This window comes from Dromiciops gliroides, chromosome 3 (assembly GCF_019393635.1).
Source record: "Dromiciops gliroides isolate mDroGli1 chromosome 3, mDroGli1.pri, whole genome shotgun sequence".
Lineage (NCBI taxonomy): Eukaryota > Metazoa > Chordata > Mammalia > Microbiotheria > Microbiotheriidae > Dromiciops > Dromiciops gliroides.
Genome location: NC_057863.1, coordinates 83,753,320 through 83,775,096, shown reverse-complemented (window position 1 = coordinate 83,775,096; position 21,777 = coordinate 83,753,320). Strand labels below are relative to the sequence as shown.

At 41.2% G+C, this 21,777-nt stretch overlaps 1 long non-coding RNA gene across 1 annotated transcript; it reads right to left on the bottom strand.

The window, feature by feature from the left end:
- Positions 1-5,527: 5,527 nt before the first annotated feature.
- LOC122746217 lies at positions 5,528-16,770 on the bottom strand. The gene is made up of 4 exons (XR_006355518.1): positions 16,565-16,770; positions 13,297-13,461; positions 8,549-8,614; positions 5,528-5,624 (listed from the first exon to the last, which is right to left on the bottom strand). It is a non-coding gene; the product is annotated as an uncharacterized LOC122746217 (long non-coding RNA).
- Between the last annotated feature and the right edge of the window lie 5,007 nt (positions 16,771-21,777).

Here is a 21,777-nt window from a genome sequence, read left to right as displayed (position 1 = left end):
CAGACACCAAATGGGGCTCAAATGGACTGCTGGAAAATTAATAAAAGCCACATGGCAGGCATTCCACCTGTACTCAGTGGTCTTGCAAGCACCACTTAGAACTACTCACTTTAATCCATTCTCCCTCAAAAGGAGATGAGCCTGAGTTCATTACACAAGTTCTTTTTTAAAAGACTATGATTTGGTCAGCGTGGGCACTTCCTCCACAGCTTAAGTAATGTTTTCATGAGGTGCTGGAGCAGAAAAAACATCATCACCAAGGGATCTGACCCTCTGAGGGTCCTCAGACAAAGGACACAAAGTCCATCATCAGGTATATACCCAAAGCCTTTCCAGTCTGGTAGCATCTGCCAGATCGTATGTCTTGTTAGCACAGCCTTCAACAACTCAGGGGTCCCAACAAGGCATGATGAAAAATTAGAATAAAATTTGAGTAAAAAAGGGTCCCTGTTACATGTTATATTGGGGGTTCTATGCCTTTTTTATGTCTGGTAAAGCCTTTGGACCCCTTCTCAGAATAAATCTTTAAATGCATAAAATGCATAGGATTACAAAGGAAACCAATTATATTGAAATAGTTAGATACACACATACGTGTATTATTTCTACATCAACATCTGAACAAAGCAAATGGGTTCCCCAATGTGGCCCCTTCCCAGCTACAAAGAGGGGAGTGCAGCCCCCTCTCTCAGAGTCTGAGGGGGAGAATTGGAAACATTAGAAATCCCAGGTGTGGGAGGGGAAGGAATGGCTCAGCAGCTGGTACCTCTGGAGGTAGGCAGAAACTAACAGAGAGGTGGGGGAAACAGTACAGGAGGCAAGGAAGAGTTAGAAAGTCCCTGGAATGTGGCCCAAAGGGAGCAAGCATCACCACATGGAAGGAACAAAGATGGGAAAACTGAAAACAGTATCAACTATTGTAGATGAAAAAGTTCCATGCTTCTCTTTTTCTCTCTTTCTCTCTCTCTCTCTCTCTTTCTGTCTCTCTCTCTGTCTCTCTGTCTGTCTCTTTCTTTGTCTCTCTCTGTCTTTCTGTCTCTGTTTCTCTCTGTATATCTATATGTATGTATGCATGTATGCATGTACATGTGTATGTATGTATATATACACATGCATACATACACACAAAAATAATCTCAAGTTAATGGACGCCAAGTTAAGAAGCCCTGTAATTTAGATAATCTTTCTCATACAGACTTTCAAAATGGCTTCCAAAAAATCATGCTCCATCTACCAACTGTTGGGATTAGGGATCTTCAAAGTAGGGTGTACAAGTAGAGATGTTCTTCATTGTTATCTGATGGAACCTATGTCAGGTGGTCAATTAATTTAACAATATTTACAGGAAAAGAGCTGACTTCAGAATATACCCGCTTTATATCCTGGCCTCACATGCCTGCTAATTAAATATATTAGTTCCAAGATCAGGTAGTGTCCTTTGACTAATATTTCAGTTCTGTTTTCAGTTAAACTTCTCCATTAGAGGCCCATGGAGACATTGTGGTAAATGGGAAGGACATTAGAATATGAGTCAGAAGACCAAGGTTTTAATTCTGGCTTTACCATACAATATTTAGCAAGTCACTTTATTCAACTCTTTGGATTCTTTGTTTATTAAAAAAAGGTGACAATTCTTTCTTCCCTGATGACATTTTTAGGCTGTTGTGTTGATCAATTCTATAAATTATAAAGCACTTTGCAGATATAAAGTATTGGTACAAGTGGAAAAAGAACCATCTCTAAAAATCAGAGGTTCAAATCCTGAATTTGATACTTATTAAATGTGTGACCTTGGGCCAATCACTTTACCTCCCTAGTTCTTTTTTTTTTTTTTTTTTGGTGAGGCAATTGGGGTTAAGTGACTTGCCCAGGGTCACACAGCTAGTAAGTGTTAAGTGTCTGAGGCCGGATTTGAACTCAGGTACTCCTGACTCCAGGGCCGGTGCTTATCCACTGCGCCACCTAGCGGCCCCACCTCCCTGGTTCTTAATTTCCTTATCTGTAAAATGAGGTGGTTGGGCTAGATGACGTCTAAGGTTCCTTTCCATCTCTAGAGCTGCTATTATTATTTTCTCCCTATATATATGATTTCATCAGTATAGAGAACCCAATGAAGAAGCCCCTTCCACCAATATAGATATGATTGTTATAATTCATTTTTCTTTCTTTTTTTTTTTGTGGGGCAATGAGGGTTAAGTGACTTGCCCAGGGTCACACAGCTAGTAAGTGTCAAGTGTCTGAGGCCCAATTTGAACTCAGGTCCTCCTGAATCCAGGGCAGGTGCTTTATCCACTGTGCCACCTAGCTGCCCCCTGATTGTTATAATTCATAATGCCTATGTAATGTGATATGAAAGGCATCCAAAGTCCCCTCAGCCTCAACATGTCCTTTAATGGCATTGCCATAAATCCTGCAGTTTCTGCAATGATTCATTCCTTTGAGTTAGGTCATCCAAGGTCCCTGTCAGAATGTAAATATATGTTTCAGGAGGGATAATCCATTTAAGGTATTGTCATCCATTAATACCTTATTATGAATTCATTCATTCAATTCAACAAGTATCACTGTTTTTAATAATATTTTATTTTCCCCCAGTTACATGTAGAAACAATTTCTAACATTCGTTTTTGGTTTTTTAAGTTTTGAGTTCCAAATTCTATCCCTCCTCCCTCCCCTCCCCCTTACCTGAGACAGTAAGGAATCTGATATAGAAGACAAGTATGATGAAATAACTCATCTGCGTCGGGCATTATGCTCAGTGTTAGGGATATAAAGACAAAAAGTTCTCAAGGAGCGTATCTGAGGAATATACTCATGAATAGGTAAAAGCAAAATAATTTTAAGAGGTAGAAAGCACTAAACAAGGAATGGGGGAACAAGGAGACCTTGTTTAGGGGGCGATATATGAATTCAGCTAATTTGCTACTTCTGATTGGTGAGTGCCCGGCCTGGGTCACCACATCCCAAGAGCCCTGGCCCATGTTCAGTTCACTCCTGGCTTCTCCCCTCCTTCTCCAGACTTCTCCACCTCCTTGCAGTTGTCTTCCTCACACTCAAAAGTAAGCTCTCTGTCTCTCTTTCTGTCTCTCTCATATACATGTGTATATATACAAATATATATGCATACACACATATATATACATATATGTATATCTATAGCTACACACACATACATACCTGTTAAAAGAGATGGACCTGAAGAAATGGAACAGAGAGCAGAGAAGTTTTATAACAGATCAGAAAGCTCTAGAATTTGGAAGATTGCCCAGGAACAGACCGTGGGCATCACTGAGCAGAACATTTGGGGGAAATGGGATGTTCAACCCAAGGTAGGGGGTAGCAGGACACCAAAATACGGTTTTGCCTAGATCACAATTTTGCCACCTCTAGATGTAAATTTCATACTAATTCTATGATGACATACATACCTATGAGCCTTCCTCGTGGTGGACTTTTAAGTATCAAATAAAAACTGCCTGTTAGAATAGGTTGCAATCATCTATCACAAACCAGCTGTATACAATGGAGCAAACTTTATCCTCTTTGTGCTGTGATTTCTTTATCTGTAATGTTGCTTCCAGCTCTAACTTTCTAGGATTCTAAATTTGTTGAAGGGAATGACAAGTAGAATGTCCTCAAAGGTTCATCCTTGGCTGCCTATAATATTCAAAATATATAATATATTAAAATTTGTAGGGGCAGCTAGGTGGCGCAGTGGATAGAGCACCAGCCCTGGAGTCAGGAGGACCTGAGTTCAAATCCAACATCAGACACTTAACACTTACTAGCTGTGTGACCCTGGGCAAGTCACTTAACCCCAATTGCCTCACTTAAAAAAAAATGCTGCAATAATGGTGAGAGGGTTGAGTTCAAGGTCAAGCAGACCTAATTCAAGTCTTTGGTTTAATGTATAACAACCGTAGGGCCATGGACAAATCAATTAACCTCCCAGTAACCCAGGGAATGATGAAGACTACAAGTTGAAGGCAGCTAGGGGGCACAGTGGATAGAGAGCAATGGACCTGGAGTCAAGAAGACCTAAGTTCAAATCCAGCTTTAGGTACTTAATAGCTTTGTGACTTAACCACTATCTGCCTCAAGTTCTTCATCTGTTAAAAAAAAAAATTAGGATAATCATAGCACCTACCTTCCAGGATTGCTGTGAGGATAGGAGATAATATTCATAAAGCATTTTTAAACCTTAATAAGGATTATACAAATGCTAGTTATTTTTTTAAAACTACAGATGGGTTGCCCACCTGCATTGAGGGCAAGAAATTAAATACAAAGTGTTTCCTATACAGGAAAAATAAAATTATAGGTCCAGATACTCCTACCCCCCCCCAAAAAAAAAAATTAGAGAAAGCATTGTAAGAAAAGAATCCCAACTTGCAGAAGTCCTTGAAATACAGGCAAAGCAAGACTGCTCTATTTAGGTGAACGGACCTACAGTTAGTTGGCCAGGACAATTCAATTCATTTAATTTAAAAAAAAAAAAAAAGCAAAGTCTTTTTTTTTTTTTCTGAAGAGCAATGTACCCGGCCAGGGAATGTACTCTGAGCCAAACAAACATCCATCATACTGCTGGAAGAAGGGATTCGAGGGTTACTGCCGAAGAATTACTGAAATCATCAGCTCTGTATGTGTGTGGAATTGTTCCCTCAAGGAAAGCAATGGAAGCTCTGTCATGTGAGACTCTTAGAGCTGAACTGGACATTGTGCAAGGAAAGATACCACAGGGGGCAATCACAGCCTGGTGGGGGAACAGACTAGATGACCTCAGAGCACAAGACCCTTCCAAGACTTTGCTCCTGTGGTTCGGCACACGGTCGAGTAAAGAGGAGAAGCAAGGCCACCAGATATTTGGTCAGATTAGCATGGGATGGGATAGGATGGGAAATGAGACAACATCCTTATGATGAATGGGCTCTTGGGGGCAAGTATTACCGTAAAGCATTCATGTTTCTCATTAGCGGAGTGGACCCTCCTGCTGGGTGTATATTAAGCAGGCAGAAGCAGCTGCATCTGGTGACGCCTGTACATCCTGGCAGAATCCCATACCTGGGTTTCCCCTAGAGACCTTTCCCAGGGAGCTGGATGCCCTACTTGAGGTATTTACTCTTATTTAAATGAGGCGGTGTGATGCAGCGATAGAGCACCGGGCTTGGGCTTGGGAAGACCTTGGAATTGGTTCAGATCTCACCTCTAACACTTGCTAGCTGTGTGATCACAGGAAGCTTACTTCATCTCTTGATACTCAGCTGCCACATCTATAAAATGGGAATAATAACTACGTTCCTTGCCTCCTAAAATTGTTGTGGACATTACATGAGGGATGAGTAGAAAGCACTTTGCAAATGTTAAAGTGCTATATAAATGCTAGTAATGATTGTGCATCCTGATAAAGTAGGGGTTGTGATCACTACATCTTAGAGGATCTTAGAGCTAGAAGGGATCTCAGAGATCTTCTACTCCATTCTTTTACAAATCAGGAAAGAGAATCCCAGAGAAGTGAAGTAACTTGCCTGAGATCACACACAAGGTAGACTTCAAGCTGCTACCACCTGACATCCTCAACAGGAACTACTGAAGTAAGAGACGGCCAGACACTGCATCAGGAAAATCTGAAAAGAAAGAATCATAGGAATTATATAATCCTACTCAATTTTGGAGATATTTCTAAAAACTAACCCTGAATGGTTCTAACATGGGAGTTCTAATGGAGGGTGGTCCATTAATAGATTGCAGGGGTTCCTAGAACTTGGATGAGAAAAAATACCACATTTTCATTTTTACCTAGCTCTCCCTGAATTTGAACATTTCCTTCAACTATTTAAAAGCATTAATCTAATCAGGGGGGTTCGTAGGCTTCACCAGATTTCCAGAGCAGTTTACAAAAAAGGCAAGAATCTGCGTTCTAATAGGAACGAATCAACCTTCCTGAGGATGCAAGGATCCAGGGGATAAATACAGCTCCTCTCTTATAGGGCGATGCTCAGTGAATTATCCAGCAAAGAGTGACAAGATCATCAGCCACCCTTTCTGCAGTGTCAGCAAGGGCCAGGCATAGCCCCACCTCAACCCCGACACCAAAAAATGAGTCTTATGCAGCCCCTAATCAGAAGTCCCTCCTAATACGCTTTTCTCTTCTTTTCCCTCCTTGTACCTCGCTTCCCTTGGAAACTACAAAAGGTCTCCAAGAATCTTTCCCTCCTTCTCTCCTTCTCTCTCTCTCTCTCTCTCTCTCTCTCTCTCTCTCTCTCTCTCTCTCTCTCTCTCATCTCAGGTACAGAAGTCCCCCAGGAGTCAATAATCTCTTCTTCCCCTTCACTTCTTTTTTGGTTTTGTTTTGTTTTGTTTTGTTTTTTTAGTGAGGCAATTGGGGTTAAGTGACTTGCCCAGGGTCACACAGCTGGTAAGTGTTAAGTGTCTGAGGTCGGATTTGAACTCAGGTCCTCCTGACTCCAGGGCCGGTGCTCCATCCACTGCCCCACCGAACTGCCCCCCCCTTCACTTCTACTGATGCCAACCACCAACCTTGTTATGTGGGCCCCAGCAAGGCATCTGAGCCAATCAAAGCAAGCAAGAAGGGAGGCACATATTGCCCTTTAAGACCTGAATTTTATCTCTAAGAAGCAGAAGATCACCTCAAGAAGTATCTTCATGTATGTACATGTATTGGGTACAAATTGAAAGTGGGTGGAAATGACATGATTTTTTCATCAATTTTTTTTGGTTCAGACTTTTGACAATGATGATGACGATAATAAATAATCATGATAATAATAATTGGCTAGAATTTATATAGTGTGGGGTTTTTTGTTTGTTTGTTTTGGTGAGGCAATTAGGGTTAAGTGACTTACCCAGGGTCACACACCTAGTAAGTATCTGAGACTGGATTTGAAACTGGTCTTCCTCACTGTAGGTCTAGAATTCTATCCACCTGCATGACCCAGTTGCCTCATTAGTGCATCAACTCCCTTTACTAAAGCAGACGAGTGATTCATCTATAACTGATGGTCTTTGAGAGTTTAATGAATCACTACCAAGTTAACTGATGTGTTCTTGGTCACCTGGGGAATAAGATTTGGAAGCAGAACTTGAAATGGGACCTTTCTGATGTCAAGGCTGGCTCACTATGTCCCCTTTGCTACACTGACTCTCAACAGAATGTGAAAAGTCAAATTCATGGCCCTCATCACTAATTTGCCAATGCTTCCCCTTCATGGTTCACAGGGTCCATAGGTCTCTGAAATTCTTATTTAATTGTTCAAATAAATGGGGGTGGGGGGAGAGGAGAAAGGGGAATGAGAGGGGAAGGGAGAGTATCCTTTATTCATTTGTTAAATATCACAGCTAGAGGTGAGATTGAAAAATGGCTCCTTAGGGTTTTAAGACAAGACCAACATTTGTTAAAGAGTTCCCTTCCAGCACCAGCTGGTGACCTCTGGGCCATTATAGTTGAGACCCAGGAATGTTCTAGAAGTGGGTGAAAAATCAAGGCATCCTCTCTGAGCTCCAAGTAATGTGACTATCTCCCTACTTTAATGATTTAAAAAAAAAAAAAAAGAGGCCTGGCTTTGAGTTTGAGATGCCATCCCCTGTTCTTTGGAAACCCTGTGGTAGTTTCAGTAAAGCCATGGCAGATGGGCCAAGGATATTTTGTTTGAAGTTGGCTCTTGATTGCCCGGTCCTTTCTTCTGTTTATGAACTTAGAGCACCACCTAGTGGATATTCCTAAGAAAAACATACTTATTGGATTTTTTTTTTTTAAATGTTTTCCTGATGTAGACAGTACAGTATGTGTTTTTCAGATCGAGACTCCCTGGAGCATTCTCAGACACTGACCAAACACTGGCTTCCCACAAATCTTCAGTCCATCGTGGCTGGTTCTGACCATTTGAGAAGGATTTCTCTTCCTAATGACTAAACAGGGCTCAGGTGGTTTGCATACTTCCCAAAGGAATGTGAAGATGACATTGAGCAGAATAAAGATGATCAGTTGCAAAAACCTTCGAAATATCTACCACAAAAGGCTATGACAAACAGCCCCTGGGAGAATGACCTGCAGTTTTCACAAAGTCTGGCCAAAGGGAAGGGCTAGAAAGAGAGGGAGAGAAGGGGAGGAAGGAAGGAGCGAGAAAGAAAGTTAGGGGGGAAGAGAAGGAAATGTGTGTTGGGAGGGAAAGAGGAGAAAGAAAGCCTCCAGTTAAGCAACCTGAAAATCTTTGAAATGCTGTGTTGCCACCCTAGAGCAGAATGAGTCATTCAATAAACAAAACCATTTTTCAAATGGAGAAGGTGAGGGTTGAGAAGGAAAAATCACAAGCACCTGAGGAAAAGGAATTTGTATGGGGGGGGGCAGAAAGAGAATATAAGTAGGTGAGGGGTGGGTAAGAAATTTTACAGTGGTCAGTGGGAGGAATTAGGAAAAATCACTTGATTTGGAATTCATTTGAACAAGCAATGATGGCATTTCCCTCCTCGTCCAGCTTTGGAGTAAATCACTCTTGAAATGTCCCAGAGATAACAACAAACAAAACATTACCTTCTATAGCATCTTTCATGCAAAAGTGTCCCAAAGAGGTTCAGCAGAATGGAATTGAGCCCAGTGCTGAAATGAGAAAGCATATATGCTATAAAGAAGCATTCTATATAGAAGCAATCAATCCAAGGTGATTCATGCAATCAGTCAGTCAGAGGTGTAAATCCCGCGAGGGGAATGAGGTAAGCGCCTGGCCAGGATGCCTATTTTCTAGGGGCAATGAATGAATGGATTCCACCACCACCACCACCCCCTCCTTCCCAGGCTCCAATGCTTTTAGCAATTGGCACTGTGGCTGGATTTATACCACAGTCCTTGTAAATTGTACCTTCTCTCTCTCCATTTCAAAGGTTTCTTTCAATAAAATGCAGATGGAATTGTTCAAGAGTTGCTTTTCATGTGTTTATAGGTTACTTCTGCTCCGCTGCCTATGCAGGTGCATGTCCCTAGGCCTCTTTGTTTTTTTATTTTTTCTGCCTATTAGGGAAATGGAAACATATGCATTCCTTGTTTGGGCCCAGTAGACCTTATATAGCAGTATCCCAGTTGCCTTCCTCACACATCTTCCCATAATCACATGGCAATGAATTACTCTTAATCCCAAGTGAAAAGGCTATCATGAGAAACACTTTAGGAAAAGTTACACGCCATTTGAATGTTGATAAGACTTTTATAAATATGGACGGAAATGGGATAACAGTGTGATAAAAAAAAAAATCACTAATGAGCACGCACGCTGTCATGCGATCCTACCAACGCCAATTTGGATAAAAACAAATTCAAAATGGCAGATTCCCACGAATGCTCGGACAAGCAAAGGAGATTATAAGGTGTTGCAGGAGTAAGGAAAGTGCTCCTGAAATACAAAGACATGAATCTGAAAGAGAACACCTGGCCATATGGAAAACCTATATGAAACACCTGAGGGGGTCTCCTTCTCTGTAAATGAGTGCACAGTGCAGACAGACAGGTATGACAAGGGAAAAGCGTTCCATACTTATGTTTAACCCGCTTATGTAGGGCAGGCTATTTCATCGCATTGCCCTGGCACTGTGAACAGAGCACAGTGCCTGGAGTTGGGAACATATCTGAATTCAAATCCACCTTCAGACACTTGCTAGCTCTGTGACTCTGGGCAAGTCACTTAATCCTTGTTTGTCTCATTTCCCTCATCTGTAAAATGAAGGTAATAATAGCTCCCAGGGCTGTTGTGAGTATCAAATGAGATAATAATGGTAAAACACATAGCACAGTGTCTGGAACATAGTAAGCCCTATATACGTATTACCCACTATCATCTAAAAGTGGTATTTGTTTGTGTAGGAGTCACCATTCCATGGAGGGTGCATGGAGATGATCATGCCCTGGCCCTCACTGAAGGACTAGAAGCTACTCATCAGGTTCTTGGTCCTCGATAGTTGAGGGGTAGGGAGCAGCTTGGTTTTGTTTGTTTGTTTGTTTGTTTGTTTTACAGGGCAATGAGGGTTAAGTGACTTGCCCAGGGTCACACAGCTAGTAAGTGTCAAGTGTCTGAGGCTGGATTTGAACTCAGGTACTCCTGAATCCAGGGCTGGTGCTTCACCACTGCGCCACCTAGCTCCCCCCAGGAGCAGCTTGTTTTAAAAAGGATGGCAGAGCCACCCACTCTGTGGAAAATAAACACTAAAAAAAAAAAAAGGGGGGGGGCAGCTAGATGGCGCAGTGGATAGAGCACTGGCCTTGGAGTCAGGAGTACCTGAGTTCAAATCCAGCCTCAGACACTTAACACTTACTAGCTGTGTGACCCTGGGCAAGTCACTTAACCCCAATTGCTTCACTAAAAAAAAAAAAAAGAAAGAAAAAGAAAATAAAGATGGGGAGACCCTTACAGACTCTTTCAAGGTGACTTCTTTGTTGGCGCACAATGAACACCAACTCACCCTCTGACTTCCAGCAAGAGGTGAGAAGACTTCTCTCCCTTCCTTCTTAGCACCTTGACAACTACAATGCCCTTCAGTGGAAGGGCCCTTGGAACAGACTCAATCCCAAACATGCTCTATAGGATACTTGGATACTTTCCATTATATTTGTTCTAATTCAATTCAATAAACTTTTTTGGGGGGGGAGGGAGAAGCAGGGCAATGAGGGTTAAGTGACTTGCCCAGGGTCACACAGCTAGTAAGTGTCAAGTGTCTGAGGCTGGATTTGAACTCAGGTCCTCCTGAATCCAGGGTCAGTGTTTTATCCACTGTGCCACCTAGCTGCCCCTATTCAATAAACTTTTATTAAAAGCCTACTGTGTGCAAGTCTGGAGATACAAAAACAGAGTTGAAAATATTCCCTATAAGACACCCCCATCCTCATCTCAACACTCCTTGTTGTTGGGTTGGGGGTTTTTTTTGGGGGGGGGGAGAATCCACAGGTGTGGAAGCTATCACATTCTATTTCAATGTGTTGCTGATTGTTTTATCTTATTTCTTTTTTTTTTTTTAAGTTCTTTGTTACAATGGAGGGCTGAAAGGAGAGGGAAAGGGACACAGGAAGAAATGTAGTTGGTGTAAAAAACAAAAGATACCGATAGAATCCATTTTTTAAAAAGCAAAATACACAAGGAACTAAAAAAGAAATCATTTTTTAAAGAAAAACAATCCCTGTCTTCAAGGAACTTAAAGTTTTATTTAAGGAAACTTAAGCTCCATGCTACAATATTGTAATACTATAATTTTCATTGAAAATATGATAACACTTACTAAGTTGTGCATATATTTTATTGAAATATCTTATGTATCCCAGCAGATAATAGAGATTTAAAAAAAAAAAAACCTGCCCATGAGGATGTCCACTGCCCTACTAGGGAAAGAGTTTAATAAAACTGCCCTACTGAGAGCAAACAATGTCTAAAAATGCTTGTAGGAGCCAGACATCTTACTGGAAAGGATCAGTTTGCAATCCTCCTTACACACCATTCTGAAGGACAGACTCTCCTCCTTATCAGAAAGGCAAAGAGGTGAAATACACAGATAGGAGGATTCATCTGACACTTGAAGCAAATGCCAAATGTATCCCATAATGTCCAAAAAATTCAAGGTCTTTCTGGGGCCACTAGAAATGGAGGCAATCTCCTAATGAGTGAGTGCAGCTGGGCCTCGAGCTAAAGCATCATCAAACAATAAAGAATTGAAGCTTTAACCAGAGATGACTTTAGGTTTTGTATTTTTAGTTTTCCATATTCTGAGGCCTTAAGTAAGTGTCTTATAGACACCTATAGATGACACCCAATGCCTGAATTTAGGGTGATTTTAAAATGTCATGTAATGGGTATAAAAGCACGTGTGTGCATATACACATACATATATGTATATATTTGCACATACATATGTGTGTATGCACACACACACACATATATATAATTGTTCAGTCATTTCATTCGTGTCTGACTCTTCATGACTCCATTTGGGATTTTCTTGGCAGATACTGGAGTTGTTTGCCATTTCCTTCTCCAGATCATTTTATAGATGAGAAAACTGAGGCAAATAGGGTTAAGTGACACACAGCTAATAAGTGTCTGAGGCCAGATTTGAACTCAAGAAGATGAGTCTTGCTGGCTCCAGGCCCAGGTGCTATATGTATGATGGTGCCACCTAGCCGCACATATACATATATGTATGTATGTTTGTGTATATAGTCCTCAAAGTCTTTAGTAGCTCACAACTGCCCTAAGACTTTTGGAACACATTGTATTTCCTAACTGCATCAAAGCTAGGGGTACCACAGCGCCTCCTAAATGAGATTCATAATCCCTGTAATAAGTTTAGCCTGATAATAAACCTAGGAAAGACTAAGTAGATAAAGACTATTTATTATCTATATTATTGCTGTTGTTTTCCTTCATTCTCAAAGAAGACCATGACATCCCACCAGGAGGCGATGTCATGACTTGCAATGAATTGGATTTAAGTGAGGCAGAGCTGTGCAAAGTCACCAGCCTCACTCTCTCCTCCAGAGCCATCTAGGTTCAGTGGCAAGATACATATCAGGATAACAATGGGAGATGGCTCCCGATGTTTAAAGCAACTGGGGTTAAGTGACTTGCCCAAGGGCACAAAGCTAGTAAGTATCAAGTGTCTGAGGTCAAATTTGAACTCAGGTCCTCCTGACTCCAGGGCTAGTGCTCTATCCTCTGTGCCACCTAGCTATGCCTGTCCAGATTATAATATGCCATTGAATAATGAATATATAGAGCTCACCTATTGATATAGATCCATCTCTTTCCCCCATTCTCGTTTCTTTGCACTGACTATCCTCCATGCATATAATTAATGCATTCCCTCACATTCACTTTATTAAATCCCTCTCTTCCTTCAACATGCAACTAAAGCACAAAGCCTTTCCTGATCCCCCCAGTTTCTCATGCCCTCCCTTCCTAATTACCTTGTATTTATTCTCTATAAACTTATATGTGCACATGATGCACAAAAGAATATAAAAGGGGGTAGCTAGGTGGCTCAATGGATAAAGCACCAGCGCTGGATTCAGGAGGACCTGAATTCAAATTTGGCCTCAGACACTTGACACTTACTAGCTGTGTGACCCTGGGCAAGTCACTTAACCCCCACTGTCCTGCCCCCCCCCCAAAAAAAGTCGGGATTTTTAGAATTAGGATTGTCTCATTCTTTGTATTTGTATTGTAAACACATAGCACAGTGCCTGGTACACAGTAAGTATTTAATAAATGCATGTAAATACAGATTCAGATGCGGATACATACATACCTACAGAGAGGGAGAGACACATAGGTGTAGGTTGTTGTTATTCATCCTTCATTTCGAAGAAGACCAATGACTTCATGGGGTGATGTATTCACTCGTGAGTGAACTGTATTGAAGTGAGACAGTTGCACAAAGTTGTCAGCCTCACTCTCCCTGAATCATCAAAGTCTAGTAAAAGGACAAAAATCAGGATAACTGCAATGGATACAGAGGATGACATTGGCGTCTGCAATGTCTGACCAAGCTCTAAGTGCACCAAACACCCCACAACAGCTTCAGCCACCTTCATGGCTGTTGGAACAAATGCTCTCATCTTCCCATTCTTCCAGGAGGATGTCTTCATATGCTTGGGAGAGACACCCCCTAACTCACTGACGGGCTTGAAGCCTGTTGGTTACCTGGTTTAACCTGTCTGCTGAGATTGGGATATGGCCCCTTCACATGCTCTAGCTTCTTGGAATCACAGGTAACAATTGAGTGACAGGTGAACACCAAAGGTGGCTGAGCAGCCCTGAAAAAGGGGCTCAACAAGACCTCACCCCAGAGGTGCTAGTCCTCCCTGAACATCCCATATGTGTGCGTGTGTGTGTGTGTGTGTGTGTGTGTGTGTGTGTGTGTGTGTGTAAACAGATATTCTAAATGGACAAGAAGTCATGCAGAAGCTGCTAGATGGCATGCTAGATAGAGCACCAAACTTGGAGTCAGGAAGATATAAGTTTAAATCCAGTCTCAGATTATGTGATCCTGGGCAAGTCACTTAACTTCTGTCTGACTCAATTTCCTCATATGTAAAATAAAAATTATAATAGGATTTTCCATTCACGGTTGTTGTGACAAAATGAGATATCTGTGAATCACTTTGCAAATCATAAGATGCTATTAAAATAGCTAGTTGTGGGAGCAGCTAGGTGGTACAGTGGATAGAGCATCGGCCCTGGATTTAGGAGGACCTGAGTTCAAATCCGGCCTCAGGCACTTGACAGTTAACTAGCTGTGTGACCTTGGGCAAGTCACTTAACCCTCATTGCCCCACCCCTCAAAAAAATTTTTTTAAAGCTAGTTGTTTTATTATTGTCATAATTATCACCGAAGTGAACAGGATGAAAAGGACTTTAGGAGACTGCAAAGTTCTTTTAATAACCCTAAGCTTTCTCCCCACTGTAATGGGTAGAAATGGGGTACGGGTTTGGGTTAGGGGTTGGGGTTCTTAGGAATTCCTCTTTAACGAATTACACCCTCTTGCACACAAAAGAAGTTAGAATAAGGTGGTAGTTTATTTAGGAGCAAGGGAAGGGAAGGGGTGGGGAAGGAAACCGTGAAAGAAATCCTTGGACTTCTCGTGGGGAGATAGGCACAAAGCACGTGGCTCAGAGGTACCAATCTCCTCAAGCAGGAGATTGGCAGGTACTTTTATAGAGGACTGATGGGGGGAGGGGTGACCATCTGCCTGTGGAAAGTTCCTTTAGTGAGGGAGGACCATCCCCCACTGGTAGTAGCTGGGCGAATTGGGTGAGGAGTGGAGGGTGGAGATTGAAGCAAGCTCAGTCTGATTTGGTTCTGCTTATCTCTCTAGGCCTATCTGTCCTCTGGTTTAGTTTCTCAAGGAGAAGATTCCTTGATGTGCCCCAGAGCACTTCTGGGGTGCTCTGCACCCCATGACACCGCTCTTTGTAATGTCAATATTCTTCTGGAATTGATGCATGGGTGAGAGATGGGGAACTACTATCTTTGAAAAACTAAAATTGTGGTTCACACAATGGGCAACAGATTTAGCTTTCAGCAAGCAAATTACAACACACTGCAAACAAGAAATTAGGAAGGAGAAGCAGAATGAATGATGTTGTCAAAGAAGTGAATGAGTAAAAAAAAACTAAGATAGGCTTATCATGTGGTGAGAGCTCAGGATAGTCAATGAACAGACCATGTGCTTCGCCTCAGGAAAAAGAAGACCCTCAGCAATTGGGTGTACTCCCTGTGCGGAACTCACACATAATGGTTGCCCAAGATCAACAGACATGGAAGGGTTTTGCAGTCTGTAATAGCCACATCGCTGAGTTCACAAGCATTTCTGAGTTTTCTTAGTATGACAGACAGACTCTCCTGTACTCTTCCTACTAGAATAATGTCACAGTTACTGGGTGGTAGACCAAGAAACCTGAGTTCTGGGCCATGTTCTGCTATCACCTAACTGAAACCTTGGACAATAGTAATACTTATACTTTCATTCTTCACCAGATCTGTGATTTCATGGATGTGGGCACTCCTGTCACTTAAGCAGATTGCAATGCCTTGGTCAGTAGTTTCAGAAATTGCTGTGACCACAATTCACTCCCCAGTGGCCAACATTTTAGAGATGAGCCTCTTTGCCCTTGGTTAATCTGATGCTCAGAGGGCAGTCTCTAGATTGGCCACAGGCCTTTACTACAAGGAACTCCCAAAGATAACACTCTACTGGCATAGCTTTCAAGAACCCAGGGTCCCCACTGCACCGTGGTGTGATACTAGGGAAGCCTTTGGTGGAGAAACAATAATAATAATTGTCACTGTTAGAAATATCTCTGGGTTGCTGTTTCTCATCATCCTTCAAACGGCAAGATTATACTAAATGACCTCTAAAGTCCCTTCTAGTTGTAACCTCCTCTAAGCCTCTAAGGACAATATTAGAATGTGCTGTGATACAGGAAGCTATTCCTGGCCAATTGGTTTTTCAGAATGTTCCAATCCAGATGGCTTCGTCCAATCACATTCTCTTGCCAGGTCCCCTTGTGGCCACCAGCCCACAACTAAGCAACAGCTGGCCAGCAAAGCCCAGTGCTTGCCTCTCGATATCAAATCATTTCCTCATTCAGTTTCTTTTGCTGGGTTCAAGATACAAACAGTAATAATTAAAATAATCTTCTGTAGTATCTTTCATCCTGACAAATAGCTCTTCCCTCTCTTTACATAAACAAATTGGAAAAATAATACTAACATATATAGTTCTGTAGAGACAGAGAGGGAAAGCCTAGTGTATAAGGCATCCAGGATATGTCATGAGTTATCATCCTTTGTGCCAAGAACTGCTGCTATTTCAAATGTAATTATTTCAGTCACCCCACCCCCTACTCCTCTCCACCGGACATCTCTTCAGATGTGAACAGATTCTATTGTGTGCACATGACTGGTGTTCAATAAGTGCAAATACAATTATAATAATTAATAATTCATATGGATAATACACAATCCCACACACACACACACAAGTCATGCCAAACAATGCCATGCAGCTGACCTGGACACTTCTCCAGACCCACTGGAAGTGCTTCCAAAGGTCACCTTGAATAGAAGATTGCAGCTGCCGATCAAAGAGAGATCATGGGTGAGAAAGCTTCATTTTCATCTCATTGCCTTCACATTTCAAATATTTGGAACTGTCTGCAGGCCTTGACTCCGAGATAGAAAGGCTCTTGTTTACAAACTTGATAGAGGTCCGCAGTCCTCAGGAGCCCTGGGGGAGGGAAAAGCCCCAGAATCAATCTGCTGAAGTGGTTTCCTTTTCAAAAGGCACATACTCAGGCAATTGAATTTAGGGAGATTTACATTCAGAACCTGCCGGTTTGTCAGAGCCCCACCTGAGCAGTAGAAAGAATCTTGAACCATGCAGAGTTGCTTATCTAGGGCAAACTGATGAATTCGGTTTGGCATACCCTTATCCAACAGTGAACCAGATTGTTCATTTCAGACACAGCCACAAAAATCAAAAGCCCAAGCAGGTTATTAATATCCTAGCACGTCTTCCCAGGAGAAAGCTAATGTTGTTCTCTTTATCTCTTCTATGTTTTCCTTTTTTTTCCTGGCATTCTTTGATTTTATCACAAAGTAGGTAATTCTAACCTATCTGATCAGAATTCACTCAGTTGCCCAATGAATTTCAATGACCTGTTTGTTAAATTTTTCCAATTAGCACCACCTCCTCCATGATTCCAATTGACTTTCAAACTGAGATTAAAACTAGAGTCCCCAGTTTGCTGATTGGTGTTGGTTTCCATTTCAGATTTTTCTATTTACCCTAACTTGGGTCTATACCTTGGGCAAGTAGGTGGCTCAATGGATACAGTGCGGGGCCTGGAGACAGGAAGACTTAAATTCAAATGTGGGGGCAGCTAGATGGCGCAGTGGATAGAGCACTGGCCCTGGAGTCAGGAGTACCTGAGTTCAAATCCAGTCTCAGGCACTTAATACTTAACTAGCTGTGTGACCCTGGGCAAGTCACTTAACCCCAATTGCTTCACTAAAAAAAAAAGTTTGTGTCATTAGACCAATGAATTTGGGGGGTTGACAGAATCAGAAATGATGACATGAAAAAGTAATCAGGGGAAATTTTGTAGCTAAATAAAGTAATAAGCAAAAATTGTTTTACCTCAGTAACTTTGATATATATAGATATAATATATATTTACTATCAGAGGGAAAAATATTAGCATAAACATTTTCTCACAGAACTTGTATTTATATAGCACATGATACAGTTTGGGAAATCCTGCATTAGACAATCTCTACTCATTCAAGAGTGGTGCTATCAACGGTGTGCTGGAGCCAACTCTAGTCAGATTATTAAATTTTCAAAGAGAGCATTTACATCTCAGAAGCTGGCAAATGCTATAAATCGGGACTTGATTTATTGTTTTAACAGTTGTAAAGACTTAAAAAAAAGTGATAGAGGGAGGCAGCTACATGGCGCAGTGGATAAAGCACTAACCCTGGATTCAGAAGGACCTGAGTTCAAATCCGGCCTCAAACACTTGACACTTACTAGTTGTGTGACCCTGGGCAAGTCACTTAATCCTCACTGCCCCACAAAAAAAAAAAAAAAGGAGATAGAGAAAACATAAATGATGTGCATTAAATTTAAGTGTGTTCTGCATACATTTCCCCCCTACCAACTTCTGCATCTCCAGATCCAGTTGTTACCCATTTACCTGAACACCCCAGTCTATAATTGAGGTTTTTTTTTTTTTAATGATTCTTGGTTTGGCAGGGGTAAAATTCATGATCTTTAAAGTTTCTTCTGGTTCTCCTGGAACATTCTGACATATGCCAGAGAATGACAAGTTAAAATTCCAAACATAATTTTGCTAGGTTCAACGTGCTGAATATAATCTAAGAGCATCAGCCAAGGAGTCAAATTCCAATCCCATCTCAACCTAATTTAATGTTATTTAAAGTAACTTTAGCAGCTAGGTGGGACCATAGTGCATAAAGTGTCAGGCCTGGAGTCATTCAAATGCAGCCCCAGCCACTTACTAGCTGTGTGACTCTGGGCAAGTCACTTAACCCTGTTTGCCTCAGTTTCCTCATCTGTAAAATGAGCCAGAAAAGGGAATGGCAAACTACTCCAGTATCTCTGCCAAGAAAACCCCAAATGGAGTCACAAAGAGTCAGACACAACTGAAAATGACTCAACAACAACAACATTATTACTGTTATCATTATGATGATACTCTGTAGCCCCAAGAGAGGCCTAGTCCAGTTAGCTCCAAACTGGCCTTTATTCCAGAGCGTTATCTGTGGAATTACAAATATCTTCATTCCTAACCCCAATCTGAAGTTGAAGAAGACCTGAATTCCAAATGACTGGACAACAACAAAAAGTCACTTAACCTCTCTGAGACTCTGTTTCTCAATACATCATTATTAAGTATTTATTATGTCGGATAGGTGATATAGGAGGCAAAAAGGGGTTAATAGAAAAACCTAAGACCCAAGCTTTAATTCAGATATTAGCTCTAAAAGGCAGTCAGACTCCAGTTAATGGCTAATTTATACTAGGTTCTTGTACCCACAGAAATCAGTGTCCATAACGGGAACAGAAGTAGATAGGCCATGATGACCTTAGACTAAAATGACAAGGCTATAGAAATTCTAGAGAAAAATGATTATATTTTGAAACTAGCCATGGGAATCAGAAAGAGACATGCGCAGAAAAGGCCAGATGTGTCCCCAGATTCACCTTATGATGTATAAACCCCCAAAACACACCTCCACTGAAAAAGGTACCAGCCTCGGGGGTTGGCTTAGAACCTCAGAAACTCCAAATTAGGATAAGTCCTCCCTTGTAACACCCCTAGGTGGAGAATATTATAATGAGTAGGACAGGCCCTCCCCTGTACCTCCCCAAGGTGGAGATTATTATAATGGACTGATAATCAATTTATCTATACTATAAATATAACTGTCTTTCCTTTCCTTATTTGAGAGATACCTTTCCACTTTTCTGCTTCTCTCCCTGTGATTACTCACAGCATTGCAATAAAACTTGGTAAACTGAGTCACTGAGTCTTGTAATTCTTTTGGGATGACTCATGATCAATTGGACCCCAAATTTTCTGCCCACATCATAGGGATTGGACTTGTGATTTCATTGGTATAAGAGATTTCTAGATGGGGGAACTCCCTTTATCAACCTAGGTTGAACTTTCTTTGCATTTTACAGCCTCTGAGAGTTGCCTAGACCACTGACTTGCCCAATATCACACAAAGTCCTATCAAAGACAGGACTTGAAGTCACATCTTTCTAGCTTTCTATCGACTTCCGAACTGGCTCTCTTTGTTATCATTATTGAAATCAATTCAAATCCTAATCCGTAAAATGAAGATGATTCTGGGATAGGTCCCATGGGTCTGCTGAAACAACAAAGCGAGATAATGGGTATAAACCACTCCGCAAAACTTAAAACTGTATATAAATTGAAGTTGTTATTATTTGGAATCATTATTTCCAATTATAGTTATAATTTGTCTATAAAAACAAAATCTACCTTGATTTTCCCTTCAGAGGAAAATGTTTACAACAAGCAAATGTTGGACATTATGAGGGGTGGGGGTTGATTGGCACATAGCCATCAAAATAGCATTTGATAGCAAAACTCAGTTAAACCCATCATCGATGCAAATGTTCTCTAAACAGCTGTTGGGGTAAAAAAAAGGCAGTTTCCTCGTCTGCATAGATGTTATATTTTTCAGTTCCACCCCCACCTGTAGGAAGTGCTTTGTGTATATTTTGTCTATACTGTAAGCATTGCAGGAGGCTGGGAAAGAAGCCCTTTTTTTTAAACATATGGATTTCCTTAGCTGTTGTTTTTTCCCCTCTCCTCTCTCATACTTCTGTTTTCCAGTGGATGTCAAAGGAATACTGCTGCTGCTTTAACCCTTTCCTGCCAGAACTGTTTAAAAAAATAGCTTTTTTTAACTTTAGCTGTTTTTTCTTTCATTGAATTCCACTGCTCAACTATAAGGCACTCTAAGAAAAGTCCATTTCGTGAATTTCTTATGTTCTTGACATCTAATATTCTGAATGGTCCACTGTCATTGGCTATATGGCACTGGTCTTTCAAATTTTTTCCTTTTTTTAAAAAGAGATTTTACTGGTATCTTTTGATTTTACATCACCTATATTTCACCCAGTATCCTCTCTCCTCTTCTCTAAGAGCCATTCCTTAAAACATAATTTTTTTTAATTAGGAAAACCAGTAAAACCAATCAACACAGGGGGAAAAAATGTTCGATTTATGTTCTATACCTCTGCAAAGGAACAAGATGGGGAAGAGGGAAATGCCTCTTTTGTAGTCTAGCTTGTTTTGTTTTGGTTTTTTTTTACAAAGAGACATTTACTTCAAAGATATATGGAGAACAAAGGTACAAATATTTTCCCAGATATCCAAAGATGTCAGAGATTGGGAGGGAAAACATTCTCCTATACCACCTCCATCTCTGGAAAGAGGGTGCTCAGACTTTAGTGGATTTTCCATAGCATGTGTGCCAACAAAGTCACTTCCAAATGTGGCATAAGGCAAACTCAACAGATGGATGCTTTTACATATCGGCCACTGCTGGACTGAGGCAGGAAGCTTGTACAGGACTTCCCTCCTCATGTCCTGGCTTCCAGTTAGCATGGATTCCACTCTGGGATTTCTAGGGTGCTCAGTCTCCCCACTTTTCAAAGGTCACAAAGTCATAGCTATGTCCAATCTCCTTCACCTAAAAGCAGGACAAAATAAATGCAAAGAGGTGAAGAATAGGCCCAAATGTGGCCTTGGGTGTAGGGGACCTGAGACCTCTCCCCTTACAGCACATGGTCTCTGTCACTATAATTCAGGGAGGCAGGAAATACCCCAATCACAAATACCAACCTTATTCTTTATCATTTCACAAAATTCAGTTTCTGTTGTTTCATAGCTTTTATCCTTTTTATTTAAAATGTAGTAGCCCTGGGGCAGCTAGGTGGTGCAGTGGATAGAGCATGGGCCCTGGATTCAGGAGGACCTGAGTTTAAATCCAGTCTCAGACACTTGACACTTACTAGCTGTGTGACCCTGGGCAAGTCACTTAACCCTCATTGCCCTGCCCACCAAAAAAAAAAAAATGTAATAGTCCTTGTGTATCAGTTACTTAAAATCATTAGAATTAGAAAAACCTTTAAAAAGATGATCCCTTCCTGAACAAATC